Source organism: Magnolia sinica, chromosome 7 (assembly GCF_029962835.1).
Source record: "Magnolia sinica isolate HGM2019 chromosome 7, MsV1, whole genome shotgun sequence".
In the NCBI taxonomy this organism is placed as follows: Eukaryota; Viridiplantae; Streptophyta; class Magnoliopsida; order Magnoliales; family Magnoliaceae; genus Magnolia; species Magnolia sinica.
Window position 1 is genome coordinate 32,825,535 of NC_080579.1, and position 14,795 is coordinate 32,840,329.

A 14,795-nucleotide genomic window follows, 5' to 3' on the forward strand; every position below is an offset into this window, starting at 1 on the left:
AAGGTACCTCCGTTTATATCATTTACCCAAACCGAAGGATCCATCTAGGGTCGTTAATCCTAGTTAATCACATATGATAGGCAAGTTGTAGGGCATCGCCCCTAATGAAAAGCAGTGGATAGACAAATTCAAGAGTTTATACTCAAGGTCACTACGGAGAGGCTCGTCACCTCAGCATAGGCCGATAGCTCGAATACAGTGTCCCATACCACTGTATTCGACTCACAAGTTTGGGTTGCTCACTGGTCACTATAGGGACGCTCGTCACCCCAGCGTAGGCCGACAGCTCGACCACGGTGTCCCATACCACCATGCCCGACTCATGAGTCTTAGCGGATCGTGGTACCATAGTTGAAACGAGTCTTTAAATTGGTATGTGGTACCTTAGATTCAAGAAATGATGTCCATACATGGTAAACACACAATAGGCCAATCAGTTTATTAGACAAGTTTGATTGGTACGAGCGCATGCCGAATTAATCGACATGGAACGAATAAGCACCCCACGTGGCCTAACCACTGTCGATAATCATCGTGCGACCCGGATTCATCGAACTCATCAAATGTGCCGAGACTAATTTGGCCACTTAAATGGGAACTGTTACCGATTGCCTGGACCATGTGGTAGTCCCAGTCTTACTCAAATGCAATAGATAGCTACATGTGATAAGCATATCAACATTTAAGAAACATTCCAATAAAGATTCTCATTTGAGCATTTCATCGAACATATTGAACATTTTACCAAATATTACATTTCATCCATAAAGTGCATAGTCGAAATTTAGATTACATGCAGGAAACTCTACATATAGATAAGGTAATTGAGAATCCTATCTCAATACACTTATTAAATACAATTCATCTACAATTTCTCATTTAGACATTTTATCAAACTCTTAGACTACACATTACTAAATACATAAACTAGATTAGTTACGACATTAAATGTCACAATTTATTACACAAATAGATCATGATACACACGACAAACATGAATCCTAGATTTATAGTCATGTTATGCACAAATCACAATTTCATATTCATTCAAACATTTCAACAAACACATAAAATGCATCTTATATTCAACATAGTTCACACATGTAAAATTTATCGAAAACGTCGTAACAGAGATCATATGACAGCAATCAAGTCAGACATAGATCATTGTTGACATTGAAAGCCTTGAAAACCATAACCTAAATGTTTATAGTCTGCACCTTTCGTCGAAGTACTCATTTCGAACTCGGTTCGAATCCTACGTTCCCAAAGACAGAACAACAGGTACCTAAATCACGAAATAGGTTAGTTATTTTGTCGATTACTCAATCCAACTTTCTAAATCAAGATTAAGGTTAGGATTTCTTACCCAAATCGTAGTTGAAATGAATCAGTTAGCTAGATGTAAATGCGATTCAGTGCGTGGAGTACCAGGAAAGAATCACTACAACAAACTCCAAGGATTTCCCCTCACTCCCTACTCTTTTCTCTTCCTTTCTCTCTTCTCTTCCTAGGGTTAGAGAAAATTCGTATGAGATAGGTACGGGGTGGTTTAAGGGCTTTATATAAGCCCAAAACTGGTGTAAATGGCCCCATGGCCATGGTATACCTGATTTACATCTAAAGGGTGACTGTTTCTGATGATGAGGTTCATTTGGAGGTCCAATACTCACTTACAGTGTTGGGTAAATTCCCTGACGATGGATTTATGCTAGGATATGGTGTCTACATGATTGGATAGGCCGATCGACTGTGAAAGACCTATATCAGATCAACGGTCGTTGTCAGTCAATCAGGGCCACAAGTATACCGATATGTGTAGGGAAATTTTCCTGATCTATGAGTGAAGTTCGATCAGAAACTGATGGTCTGAAATCTTCAATTTCATACGTAAGCAAACGGCCCAATTTACTTAAGTTTCATTACATTTTCTAAAGATATTCGTGTTTCACACACACTTTGCTCAGGGCTCAAGTTGTGCATTTCTGGACATTATTTGGGCTCAGTTTTCGCGATGGCTGTCAAGCCCAATAAGACGGTCATAATCCTATAGTTTTGCGGTTATCGAACTTTCGACGTGCGGTCCAAATCTGATACAGAGTTTCAATGTGCTCCCGAGAGCAACAGGCTTTTGAGATTTCTCCTAGGTTTTTAAGTAATGTTGAGTCAGCGATTTTGATGGTTTTGGGTCTTGCCATTTATATAAGTAATGGTTCAAACTAATTCACCGATTAATTCAGTTTAGTACTTAATTAATTTTCATCTAATTTCTATAGAATACGGTCCTTAGGGATTTCTGGCTGAGGTGGTACTCGGGTCTTTGTAAAGAATTTTCCAAGACGTTACAATATACCCCCCTTAAAGAAAAATTTCATCCCTGAAATTAGTACCTTTTCGTAGTCCTCGAGGATCTGAGGGTAGTTCTTATGGACATCGGCTTTTGTTTCCCAAGTAGCCTCTTCCTCAGTATGGTGTGTCCATAGTACTTTCACAAGTGGAATAACCTTGTTGCGTAGCACCTGTTCCTTCCTATCAAGAATTCGTGTTGGTTGCAGTACATAGGTAGCATCCTCACTTAGTTGCACCTGCTCCCACTTGATAATATGAGTAGGATCAGGAATGTATTTCTTCAGCATCGATATGTGAAATATGTTGTGCACGCTTGTGAGTGGTTTGGGCAAGGCAAGACGGTATGCTACCATACCCACTCAGTCTAGAATCTGGAATTGACCAATAAATCACGGCATAAGCTTCCCTTTCTTACTAAACCAGAGGACTCCCTTCATGGGAAAAACTTTAAGAAATACATGGTCCCCAACTTTGAATTCCAACTGTCACCATCTTGTATCGGCGTAACTCTTCTGCTTACTCTGGGCTGCAAGAAGTCGACGCCTAATAATATCAATCTTCTCTGAGGTCGCCTGTATTAAATCTAGGCCAACCAAACTCTTCTTGCCAACTTTTGCCCAATAATGTGGTGCTCGACATGGGCGCCCGTACAAGGCTTCGTAAGGAGCCATGTTAATGCTCGCTTGGAAGTTATTATAAGAGAACTCAGCATAGGGAAGACAGTCATCCTAACTGTCCTTAAAATCGAGCACACATGCTCACAATATATCTTCTAATATCTGATTTGCCCGTTCCGTCTACCCATCAATCTGTCGGTGGAACGTGGTACTGAACTTCAGTTTCACTCCCATTACTTCCTAGATTCGAGTTAAGAAAATGGACGCGAATCGCGTATCTCAATCCGACACAATCTCCATAGGCACTCCATGTAGCCGTACAATCTCCTTGATGTACAGCTTGGCTAAAAAAATCTGAGAAGTTAAAAATTCTGATCGAGAGGAAATGGGCTGATTTCGTCAATCGGTCCACAATCACCCAGATGGAGTCATGCCCCTTTCTCGTCTTCGGTAATCCAAAAATGAAATCCATAGATATGAAATCCCATTTCCATTCAACTATGGGCATGGGCTGAAGTAATCCAGGAGGTCGGTGATGTTCGGCCTTGACCTGCTGGCACGTGAGACAACAGGATACATAGTCTACTATGTGGGCCTTCATGTTGTCCCACTAGTATGAACGCTTCATGTCTCAATACATCTTCATACTGCCAGGATGCATCGCCATCTTTGAATTGTGAGCGGCTTCTAGGACTTCCCTTCTCAAGTCATGGAGATTCGGAACGCACAGGCGGCCACAATATCGTAAACCTCCGTCCGAGCCAACTCTCCATTCGGATTCTTCACTATCGCTTGCTCGCTCTCTCATTTTCACCAACAATTCATCTTCTTTCTCAGCCACAATGATCGGTCATCAATAAGTGGTTGTACGTGGATATGTGCAACGCTCTCGAAAGGCTCCTCAACTGTAAGCTTCTGTTCGAAGTCTCGCACAAATTCTACCATATTCCACTCTTATATCATCAGCGGAGCTGTAAATTCGATTGTCTTCTTGTGGCTCAACGCATTGGCCATAAGGTTGGCCTTGCTAGGATGGTAGGAGACCTTAAACTTAAAGTCTTTCAAGGTCTCCATCCATCGTCGTTGCCTCATGTTCAGGTCCCTCTACATAAAAATGTATTTGAGACTCTTGTGGTCGCAAAAGAGCTTGAACTCCTCTCTCTAGAGGTAATGTCTCCAGAGCTTTAATGCGAAGATGACTACCGCCAATTCCAGGTCATGCATGGGGTAGTTTTCTTCATGTTTCCTCAACTGTCGCGATGCATAGGTAATCACTCTGTCCTTTTGCATAAGAACACAACCCAAACCAACACAAGACGCGTCGGTGTATATAATATATATGACCCCTTGTTTTGGCAATACTAGCACAGGTGTGGACGTCAGCTTGTCTTTTAATTCCTAAAAGGCTGCTTCTGTTTTCTCGCTCCAAGCAAACTTAAGATCTTTCCGAGTGAGTTGCAACAACGGTCTGGCTATCTTGGAAAAATCTTTAATGAATTGGCGATAGTAGTCGACAAGTCCAAGGAAACTCCTCACTTCTATAACTGAACTAGGCTACTCCCAGTCCTGAACCGCGGCCACCTTGGCAAGGTCCATGGCTATTCCTTCCTTGGAAACCAAGTGTCCCAGAAACTTGACTTCTTCTTTCCAGAAGTCGCATTTCCATTATTGTGTAAACAATTGATTCTTCCTGAAAGTATCGAAGACAGCTCACAGGTGTTCTTCATGATCCTTCTGAGTCACGGAGTATATCAAGATGTCATTTATAAACACGATGATGAATCGGTATAGATATGGCCGAGACATCCAGTTCATGAGGTCTATAAACACGGTCGGCGCATTTGTAAGTCCTAACGGCATCACGAGGAATTTGTAGTGCCTAAAACTGGTTCTGAATGCTGTTTTCTGCACGTCTTCATTTTTAACATGCAACTGATGATACCCGAACTGTAGGTCGATTTTTGAGAAATACTGTGCCCCCTTCAACTGATCAAATAGGTCATCTATCATGGGCAGAGGATACTTGTTCTTGACGGTGATGTGATTCAGTTTGCGATAATCGATACACAATCGCAACGATCTGTCCTTCTTTTTAACAAACAACACAGGTGTTCCCCAAGGAGATATGCTCAGTCGTATGAAACCTGAATTCAACAAATCATAATCTGTGACCTCAACTCCTCCATTTCACATGGAGGCATGCAATATGTCGGTAAAGAGATAGGTGTCGCACCCGGCACTAGGTCAATGGTAAAATTGATCTCGCGCTGAGGAGGTAGCCCAGGGATCTTTCTGAACACGTTCATGAAGTCTTGGACTACTGTGTGTTCCCAAGTGTCGGACCCCCAACATTTTTCAATAAGGAAGCGTAACAATGGATGCGAAAAAGGCAACTGACCTGAACTAGTAAAGTGAAGGTTATGCCCTCATGCCCATGTGTTGTCAGTAATCTGGTTTCACAATCGATCTCTGCCTTCATTTCAGTGAGTCAATCCATGCCGAGGATGATGTCGTAATGGTATATCGTGGTGAAAATCAGGTCAATGCACACCACCCTACTTCATAAGTCTACTAAGCAATTCTTACACAGCTTAGCGGCGTCAGTAAAAGTTCCTGCTGCTGTGATAACCCTCACCCCAACCATAGGGGTAGTATTCAAACCCAAATGCTTGACTGTAGAGTATGATATCATCAAAATAGTGGACCCAGTGTCCACCAACAGAAATACAAGTGTACCTTGAATGTGGACAGTGACTTCAAAGGCTAAAGACACTGCAGTTGCTGACTAAGATGCTTTAGCTACAAGTGCATGTACACGTGCTTGTTGAGAACGATTGGGTTGCTCTGCCATAGGTCATTGAGGCTATTTTGAGGTACAGGTGGTCGGTAGAATGGTTGTGCTGGCAGTACTGATAGCAGAGGTAGGGCTGATATAACTTGTGGTGGCTAGCGGTCGATCTTCTGAGGTGGCGTAAAACCATTGTCCCTCATCTTGGTAAAGCAAAAGGGCTCGTTATGGCTCGTCTTCTTATAGTAGATGCACCAAAGATCTGATCATCTTTGCTAGGTCGATGGAGCCATTAGCCTGGGAGGTAAATCTGCCCGTGGCCTCTTACAGAGGAATGGTCGATTCGGCAATTCAAGCTGAGGCCTTGGGCCTATGCGCATACGTGTCCGGGATAGTCTCTCGCCATCCTGCTCGGCTCGTAGGGACATGTTCACTAGCTCAGCATAGTTGGGAATGCTAGCGTAACACATCTTCATACGGATATCGGGCCGCGGACCCTCTAAAAACCGCCGCATTCTTATCAGCTCGTTTGATAGGATTAGTGGAGCATATCTAGCCAGCTCCATAAAACAGTTCTCGTATTCAGCTACGGTCATTCCCCCTTATCGGAGGTGAAGAATTTCACCCTCCTTTTCATTACAGTAAGTGAAGGTGAAATACTTTCCATGGAAGCGAGTTTCAAACGCGTCCCACGTCCACACGTATCCTGTGGGAACGGTTCGTAGGATGCTGTCCCACTAAAGACTAGCGTCCTTCTCGAACATGTAAGTAACCAGCTCCACTTGCTCTACCTTAGTACAGTGCAATGGCTCAGCATCTTGGACATACGATCCAACTAATACTCTGCCTCCTCAGGTTGGTGTGTACCCGTAAATGTAGGAGGACGGAAGTGCTGAAAGCTCTCAAATAGGCCACTCGTGTTCATAGTTCCAGTGTTCTGCACTGGTGGCATAGGCGAGACCATTTCATGTTCTGGGCAATGGCCCCCGTAATAGTGGTCAGGAACTGCTGTTGTTGTTATATTAGGAGCATCATCTGCTCCAACCTATCAGGGGGAGGAGCCGCCTGAGGCATATGCGGCATCGATGTAAACGTACGGTTCTATTCTAGAACCGATGGTGCACAAGTTGTTGGCCCGTTGGTAGGGCCAATGGCCAACTATGAGTCCGGTATTGTCTCAATATTCGGGCCCAAACTGGGGTCCGTATGACTATCGCTCAGGGGAAGTGCCCCGTCAATCGATTCGCCAAGTGCGAGACGTGCTATGTTCCGAGTGCTTTTAGGAGGCATCCCTTATATACAACATAAGGTGCAACATGTGTAAGATTTAGAATAATATTACTCACTTTTCTAAACATTCTACACATTTCAAATCAAAAAAAGATTCATGCATTTCATTTAACCAAAATTGTCACAATACATGAGATGTAGTATTACATGAATCATGACAGAGAATGCATGTGAGCTAATTTAGCAAAAGTTTTTAACACCAACTACTCTAACATTTAACTAAGCCTACTAAGGCTATTATAAGGAAAAATAAGAAATAAAGAAAACTAGAACATAACTGCAACACATAACTAGTCCTCTGACTCTGGCGAAGGTGGAGGCGCGCCCTTATCTTTCATGCAACATAGGAGGGTCTTCAATGTGCATGACATTCTCTTGAATTTCTCTTTCAGATAAGCCTAGTTCTCCTTAACCTCCTATCTCAGGGCGGACTGGTTCTCTTCAATCTTGGCCATGCAGGCTTCTAAGGCAGCCCAATCTTGGCGGTCTTCATGTGTAGCAGGAGGAGGTCCCCCATTTGAATCTTGGGCCTCCTCTTCTCCTTCCTGCTCTTCCTCCTCACTTCCCTCTTCATCGCCACTACCTTCATCCTCACTTCCTTCCTCCTCATTGCCTTCCACTATTTCATTTCCTTCCTCATCTTCACTACTTTCTTCCTCTTCACTTTCTTCTTCTATTTCATCCCCATACTCATCGAGTCGGGCTTGACGTTGCCTAGGGTCGATACCCATATTGTTGAGTGTAATCTCACTGATGAAGTGGATCGATGCTAGATTATCCATGTTAAGTCTGAAGCTGAAGTTATGAGCAATCTTGCAGATAAGTCAGCCGAATGGGAGTGAGGCGTCACCCCGAGTAGAGCATGTGGTCCTGATTATCTGTGACAGGGCGAAAGTAGGCAAACACAACTTGTCTCCCTGTCCAGCTCTGTACAGGAAGTCTACCATCAACCGAGTGCATTCTATACAGTTGCTCCACCTAGGATACACGTTGTACGTGCATATGTGGTGGAGTAGGCGAAAGTCTGCCAGCATTTTAGTCGATGAGAGGCTATTGTCTCACCTCCAATGAACCAGTCAGCCACAAAGAAACTGCATACGGCGATCTCTCTCTCATCTACTAGTGAGATGAGATGCACTAGCATGTACCACACCACGCTCAATTCCTATGATGTGGGCCATCACATCTACATTGACTATGGCCTCCTGCCTTTCTAAAGGGATAGTAAACTGAAGCAGCTCCAGTAATGGGTTCCGTATGTGGGCATAGAAAGCTCGTACGGTGCCTTCACTTGCATGAGCCTTCCCTTTAAACATGGGACCTCATCCGGTCTCCAACAGGAGGTCAATTACTGGATATATTCCAAATAATTTCTCATCGACATGCGCTTCAAAAACAACTTTGTGGTCATGAAACTTACCAAGTCTGGTGCCCGCCGGTAGAGATCTTTCGAGTGAGATTTGAGGATCGAGATCCCATTTCATTCTTCACTCTCTCTCGGCGCTTGTGCTAGCCTCGGTGCTCGCCTTCTTCCTCGAGCGGCTTAGACGGCTCTGCCTGGCTTCGTCCGGGGCCTCTCTTCTCTTTCCCATAAGGGAAAGGAGCATTAAGAGCAAGAATATGGCGATAACTAGATTGAAGTGGATGGGAAAGTTTAGGGGTTATGAGACACAAAGATGGGTTTGTGTGCTCAAATAAGGGGAAGTAAGGGAGAGAGAAAGTTGTAAGAGGTGGTTTTAAGAAAATGGTAGAGGATGGGTGTGAGATAGAGAAGAAGAAGAAGGTTTGTGGGTATGGAAGGGAGATTAGAGAGAGAAAAGAGGGTTTGTAAACAGTTTAAAAGGTTTAGAGGGTTAGAAACATGAAATGGAGGGAAATGGAGTAAAGGGGGGTGAAATAGAGGGCCCCACACATGGACTGGCCCCACATGGGTGGGCGATGGGCGACGCACCGCCGGCCGCGCGATGCCACTGCGGCCCGCTATGGAGCCAGGCAGTGCCGTCGTGCCCCTCTGGGGTCACCAGCGGTGGCTCCGCCCTAGGGCGGTGACCACCCCCTCCCTGGGTGTTGTACATGTGTGGGGGACCCCCTGGGTCCCATTAAATTTTATGATTTGGGCCCCTATGCCCGTATGATGTGTTTTCTTAGTCCAACAAGTGCGTATTCACGCTTTTTGGATTGTTTCAAGTGTGGAATTCACCGAATTATCGTTCAAACCCATCGACTGATAGCCTAAAAAGGGTCTGAGATCATTTCACATGATCTCGGATGCGTACGGGCTACAATACAATAGTCAATTTCGCCCATCGGTGAAACTTTGGGTTCCTATGATCATTTCTACATTTCATTGCCCCCTTCCTAAGTCAGAGCGCGTTTAGAGTACGTCATGTTACTTATAACCCAGGTCCATTTTAATCCAAATCATGCACTGATACCAACTTGTAACGCCTTAAATTTTAAGGGTCAAGCAAAACTCAACTCCCGCGATCCAATACATCACTTACGCAACATAGATAATGATGTTTAAATATTGTTCATTTCCATGCATTAGACATGAGTGGGATTACACTAAAACAGCATATCATACTCCAAAGATAAGTAAAACTTAGCATGCGGAAGACTAAAACATGTATATATAAGTAAGGGTGTCGCAACCTCCAGAGTATGAGTATGATACCGGGCTGAATAAAAACATGTATTGTTTCAAAATTTACAAAATATCAAAATGTACATGTCAAACTAATCCATGTATCTCTGTAATCCCATCGAATGAGCACGAGGTCTACATAGACCCGCCTGATAACGGAACATAGGAGAATTCTTCCTCCTCATCCACAAAGTCCAAATCAGCTGCATAGACTTTGGCATCACCTGCATGTAAACCAAAGTCTGGTTGGTGTTTTAAAACACCATCCCAGAGTGGGAGTGAGTGATCAACTCAGTGGTACTATAAGGCAAAGGTTAACATGTTATCAATTCAATCAAGCAGTAATGATAAAGCAATATAACAATCACTTCCTAACTACTCTTGTTAATGCAGGGATGGTGTGCAGTAATGATGCATGCCCTTGCACAAAGCTCCCTCAAAAGCGACTCCATCAACCGTTCACGCATGATAAACTCCTTAAATATGCAACTTCCTCACCAAAGCATAAACAATGCGGTGCATGGTCGTATTAGCCAAGTAATTAATTAGGCTTATTCATACAGTAGATTCAGAAAGCTAAGGTACCTCCCTTTATATCATTAACCCAAATCGAAGGATCCATCTACGGTCGTCATTCCTAGTTAATCACATACGATAGGCAAGTTATAGGGCGTCACCCCTAATCAAAAGCAGTGGATAGGTAAATTCAAGCGTTTATACTCGAAGTCACTATGGAGAGGCTTGTCATCTCAGTGTAGGCCGACAACTTGAATACAGTGTCCAATACCACCGTATTCGGCTCACAAGTTTAGGTTGCTCACTCATCACTATGTGGAGGCTCATCACCTTAGCGTAGGCCAACAGCTCAACCACAGTATCCCATACCACCTTGCCTGGCTCATGAGTCTTAGTAGATCGTGGTACCATGGTTGAAACAGGTCTTTACATTGGTAAGTAGTACCTTAGATTCAAGCGGTGATGTCTATACATGGTAAACACACAATAGGCCAATTAGTTTATTAGACAAGTTCGATTGGTACGAGCGCAGGCCGAATTAATCAACAAGGAGCGCATAAGCACCCCATGTGGCCTAACCACTATTGACAATCATCGTGCGACCTGAATTCACCGAACTCATTAAATGTGGCGAGACTAATTCGGCCACTCAAACAGAAACTGTTACCGATTGCCTGGACCACATGGTAGTCCCAGTCTTACTCAAATGTAATAGATAACTACATGTGATAAGCATATCAGCATTTAACAAACATTTCAATAAAGATTCTCATTTAAGAATTTCATCGAACACATTGAACATGTTACCAAATATTGTATTTCATCCATAAATTGCGTAGTCAAAATTTAGATTACAAGAAGGAAACTCTACTTATAGATAAGGTAATTAGGAATCCTATCTCAATACCCTTATTAAATACAATTCATCTACAATTTCTCATTCAGACATTTTATCAAACACTTAGACTACACATTACTAAATACATAAACTAGATTAGTTATGACTTGAACTATCACAATTTATTACACAAATAGATCATGATACACACAACAAACATGAATCCTAGATTTATAGTCATGTCAAGTACAAATCACAATTTCATATTCATTCAAACATTTCAACAAACACATAGAATGCATCTTATATTCAACATAGTTCACACATGTAAATTTATCGAAAACGTCGTAACTAAGATCATATTGCAGCAATCAAGTTAGACATAGATCATTGCTGACATTAAAAGCCTTGAAAACCATAACCTAAAAATTTATAGTCCGCACCTTTCATCAGAGTACTCGTTTCAAACTCGGTTCAAATCCTACGTTCCCAAACACAGAACAACGGGTACCTAAATCACGAAATAGGTTAGCTATTTCATCGATTACTTAATCTGGCTTCCTAAATTAAGATTAGGGTTAGGATTTCTTACCCAAATCGTAGTTAAAATGAATTGGTTAGCTAGATGTAAAGGCGATTCAATATGTGGAGTAGCAGGAAAGAATCACTGCAGTAAACTCAAAGGATTTCCCCTCACTCCCTACTTTATTCTCTTCCTTTCTCTCTTCTCTCTCCTAGGGTTAGAGAAAATTCGTATGGGATATGTATGGGGTGGTTTAAGGGCTTTATATAGGCCCAGAACTTGTGCAAATAGCCCAAGGGCCATGGTATACCTGATTTACATCCAAATGGCGACTGTTTCTAACGAATGAGGTTCATCTAGAGGTCCACTACTCACTTACAGCACATGGTCAGTTCCCTGATGATGGATCTATACTAGGATGTGGTTTTAACGCGATTAGATAGGCCGATCGAGCGTGAAGGACCTGTATCAGATCAACGGTCGTTGTCACTCGATCAGGGCCACAAGTATACCGATATGTGCAGGGAAATTTCCGTGATCCATGTGTGAAGTTCGATCAGAAACTAATGGTCTAAAATCTTCAATTTTTTATACAAGCAAACGGCCCAATTTACTTAAGTTTCGTTACATTTTCTAAAGATATTCGCGTTTCTCACACACTTTGTTCAGGGCTTAAGTTATGCGTTTCTGGACATTATTTGGGCTCAATTTTTGTGATGGTTGTCAAGCCAAATAAAACGGTCATAATCATATAGTTTCGCGGTTATTGGACTTTCGACATGCGGTCCAAGTCCGATACAGAGTTTCAATGTGTTCCCAAGAGCAACAGGCTTTTGGGATTTCTCCTAGGATTTTAAGTAATGTTAAGTCAGTGATTTTGATGGTTTTGGGTCTTGTCGTTTGTATAAATAGTGGTTCAAACTAATCCACTAATTAATTCAATTTAGTACTTAATTAATTTTTGTCTAATTTCTACAGAATACGGTCCTTAGGGATTTCTGGCTGAGGTGGTACTCGGGTCTTTATACGGATTTTTCCAAGATGTTATAGGGCCACACTAGCTTCTCTCCCATGGAAGCTTAGACGTTGGGTAGCTTGGGAGAAATGAGAGAGAGATGAGAGAGATGTGATGTAAGGAGAGAGAGGGATGGTGAGTGAGTGATGGGAGTACTTGTGTAAGAGAGAGAGTTGACTTTGGGGATGGATATTGTACTTAGGGATGGGTGTGAGTGATGGGAGTGATGGGATGTGTACTTTGATTGATTGATGTGACGTGTCGTAGAGATTCTCTCAGAATTCACACATGCGGCGTTTTTCTCGAACTAAACGCGGGCCACATCTCCTGGCCCGGGTATCGCCTCGGCGTGTGAGACGCGGCATCAGAACCACGGTGACGGTGCGGTCGTAAGGGTACAAGTCTCAGGTCAAGCCGACTCTAAAATATGGGATACGACTCAGGGTCACGTGCAACTATTATCTACGCATCGCAGGTCGCTGGAATTCAACCGGGAGGACCAGGGAAGTCTACAGAACGGTACAGTCTGGGATACGGGCCTAAAACCAGCCATCCATCTAGACAGTCTGGGTGGGGTGCACCATGATATATAGGTGTGTATATATAATATATCTATATTTTATTATGGTGGGTCCCACGTGGGACCCACCTGGTGTGGGAAGCGAATTGGCTGGGTGTCTCAAACCAGCTATATAGCTGTTGTATGGTGCCAGCGTGTGCATCCCATGCAGCAGGCAGCTGCTGCTGCCCAATGATGTCAGCAGGCCAGGTGGGCCCTAACCATGATGTGTGGTTTGTATCACACTGTCCATATCGCGGTGGCCTCTCCATGATGTACGTGTGGATCCTCATCGTCCATTGCTTGGATGGTGAGCCACATCAATGTATGTATGTTATCCAGTTGTCCATCTATCTGGACACTATTGGTTTTTCAAAAAAAGATAATAAATAAAATAATATAAATAATATAAATTTATATATATCTGTGTGTATGTGGTGGGCCCCATGTGGGACCCACCCGCTGGATGAGATTACTGGAATACCCACACCAGCTACATAGTTGATGTGTTGACATCAGTTTTGTGGGCCCCAGCAGCATGTAGCTGCTGTGGTGTCGCCAGCAAGTGCTGGGGCCCCTGCATGATGCAATTGTTATATCCACCGTCCATTTCTTGGACAGTGGGTCGCCTTGGTGTGTGTATTACATCCAAACATCCAAACCGTCCATCCAAATGCCGAGCTCGACTTAAGGCTTAAGACTAAAAATGAGGTAGATCTGCCTATCAGGTGGACCACACTACAAAGATCAGTGGAGGGTTGAATGCTTACCATTAAAACCATTTAGTCACAGAAGTTTTGGATTAATATGAGATTTACTTTTCCTCTTAATCCAGGTCTTTATGACCTTATGATCAGATTGGTTAGGAAATGAACATTTAGGTGGGCCCTGTGAATTTTTAAAACCGTGGAAATCATTATCTCCACTGTTATTTACGGTATGGTCCAGATGATCTTCGATCTTCATCTCCACTGCTATTTATGGTGTGGCCCATGTCATGCAGCCCACTTAATATATGAGGCCCATGGGCGCAACCCATTGTGATGTATCTGAGGCCCATGGGCGAGGCCCAATGTGATGTATTCGAGGCCCATGGGCAAGGCCCATTGGAATGTATTCAAGGCCCATGGGTGAGGCCCATTGTGATGTACTCGAGGCCCATAGGACATGGCCATTTTGTTATATGTGAGGCCCATGAGTGAGGTCCAATACGATGTGCGTGAGGCCCATTACATTGTGGATAAATTCCTTGTATGAGGCCATGGGCCCACTATATGCTCGGCTCTATGTGGGCCACTCCTTGGGAGCAATGTTGGTTAAATGTTCACATTGATGGGCAATGATGGTTAAATGTCCTCATTGTGACCTTCCCTTAAGCCTTGTTAGGCCCATTCTCATCATTCTCTAAGTGGGTTAACCCTAGTCATTGGGCCCCATTTACATGATCCATCTATTCTCATTAAACTATCCCAAGATGTTGGGCCCCCATTGGTTGTTAGTAGGATTATTTCTTTTATTTTGGAATCCATCTAGGACTCATTTGGGTCCCCTAGGGCATCTAGCGGGCCATGCAATAGTATGGTGAAAGAACCCTTTCTGGATCCTTAGGATTGTGGGTAGGCCGTTTAGGCCCAACCTTGATATAAGGGGGAG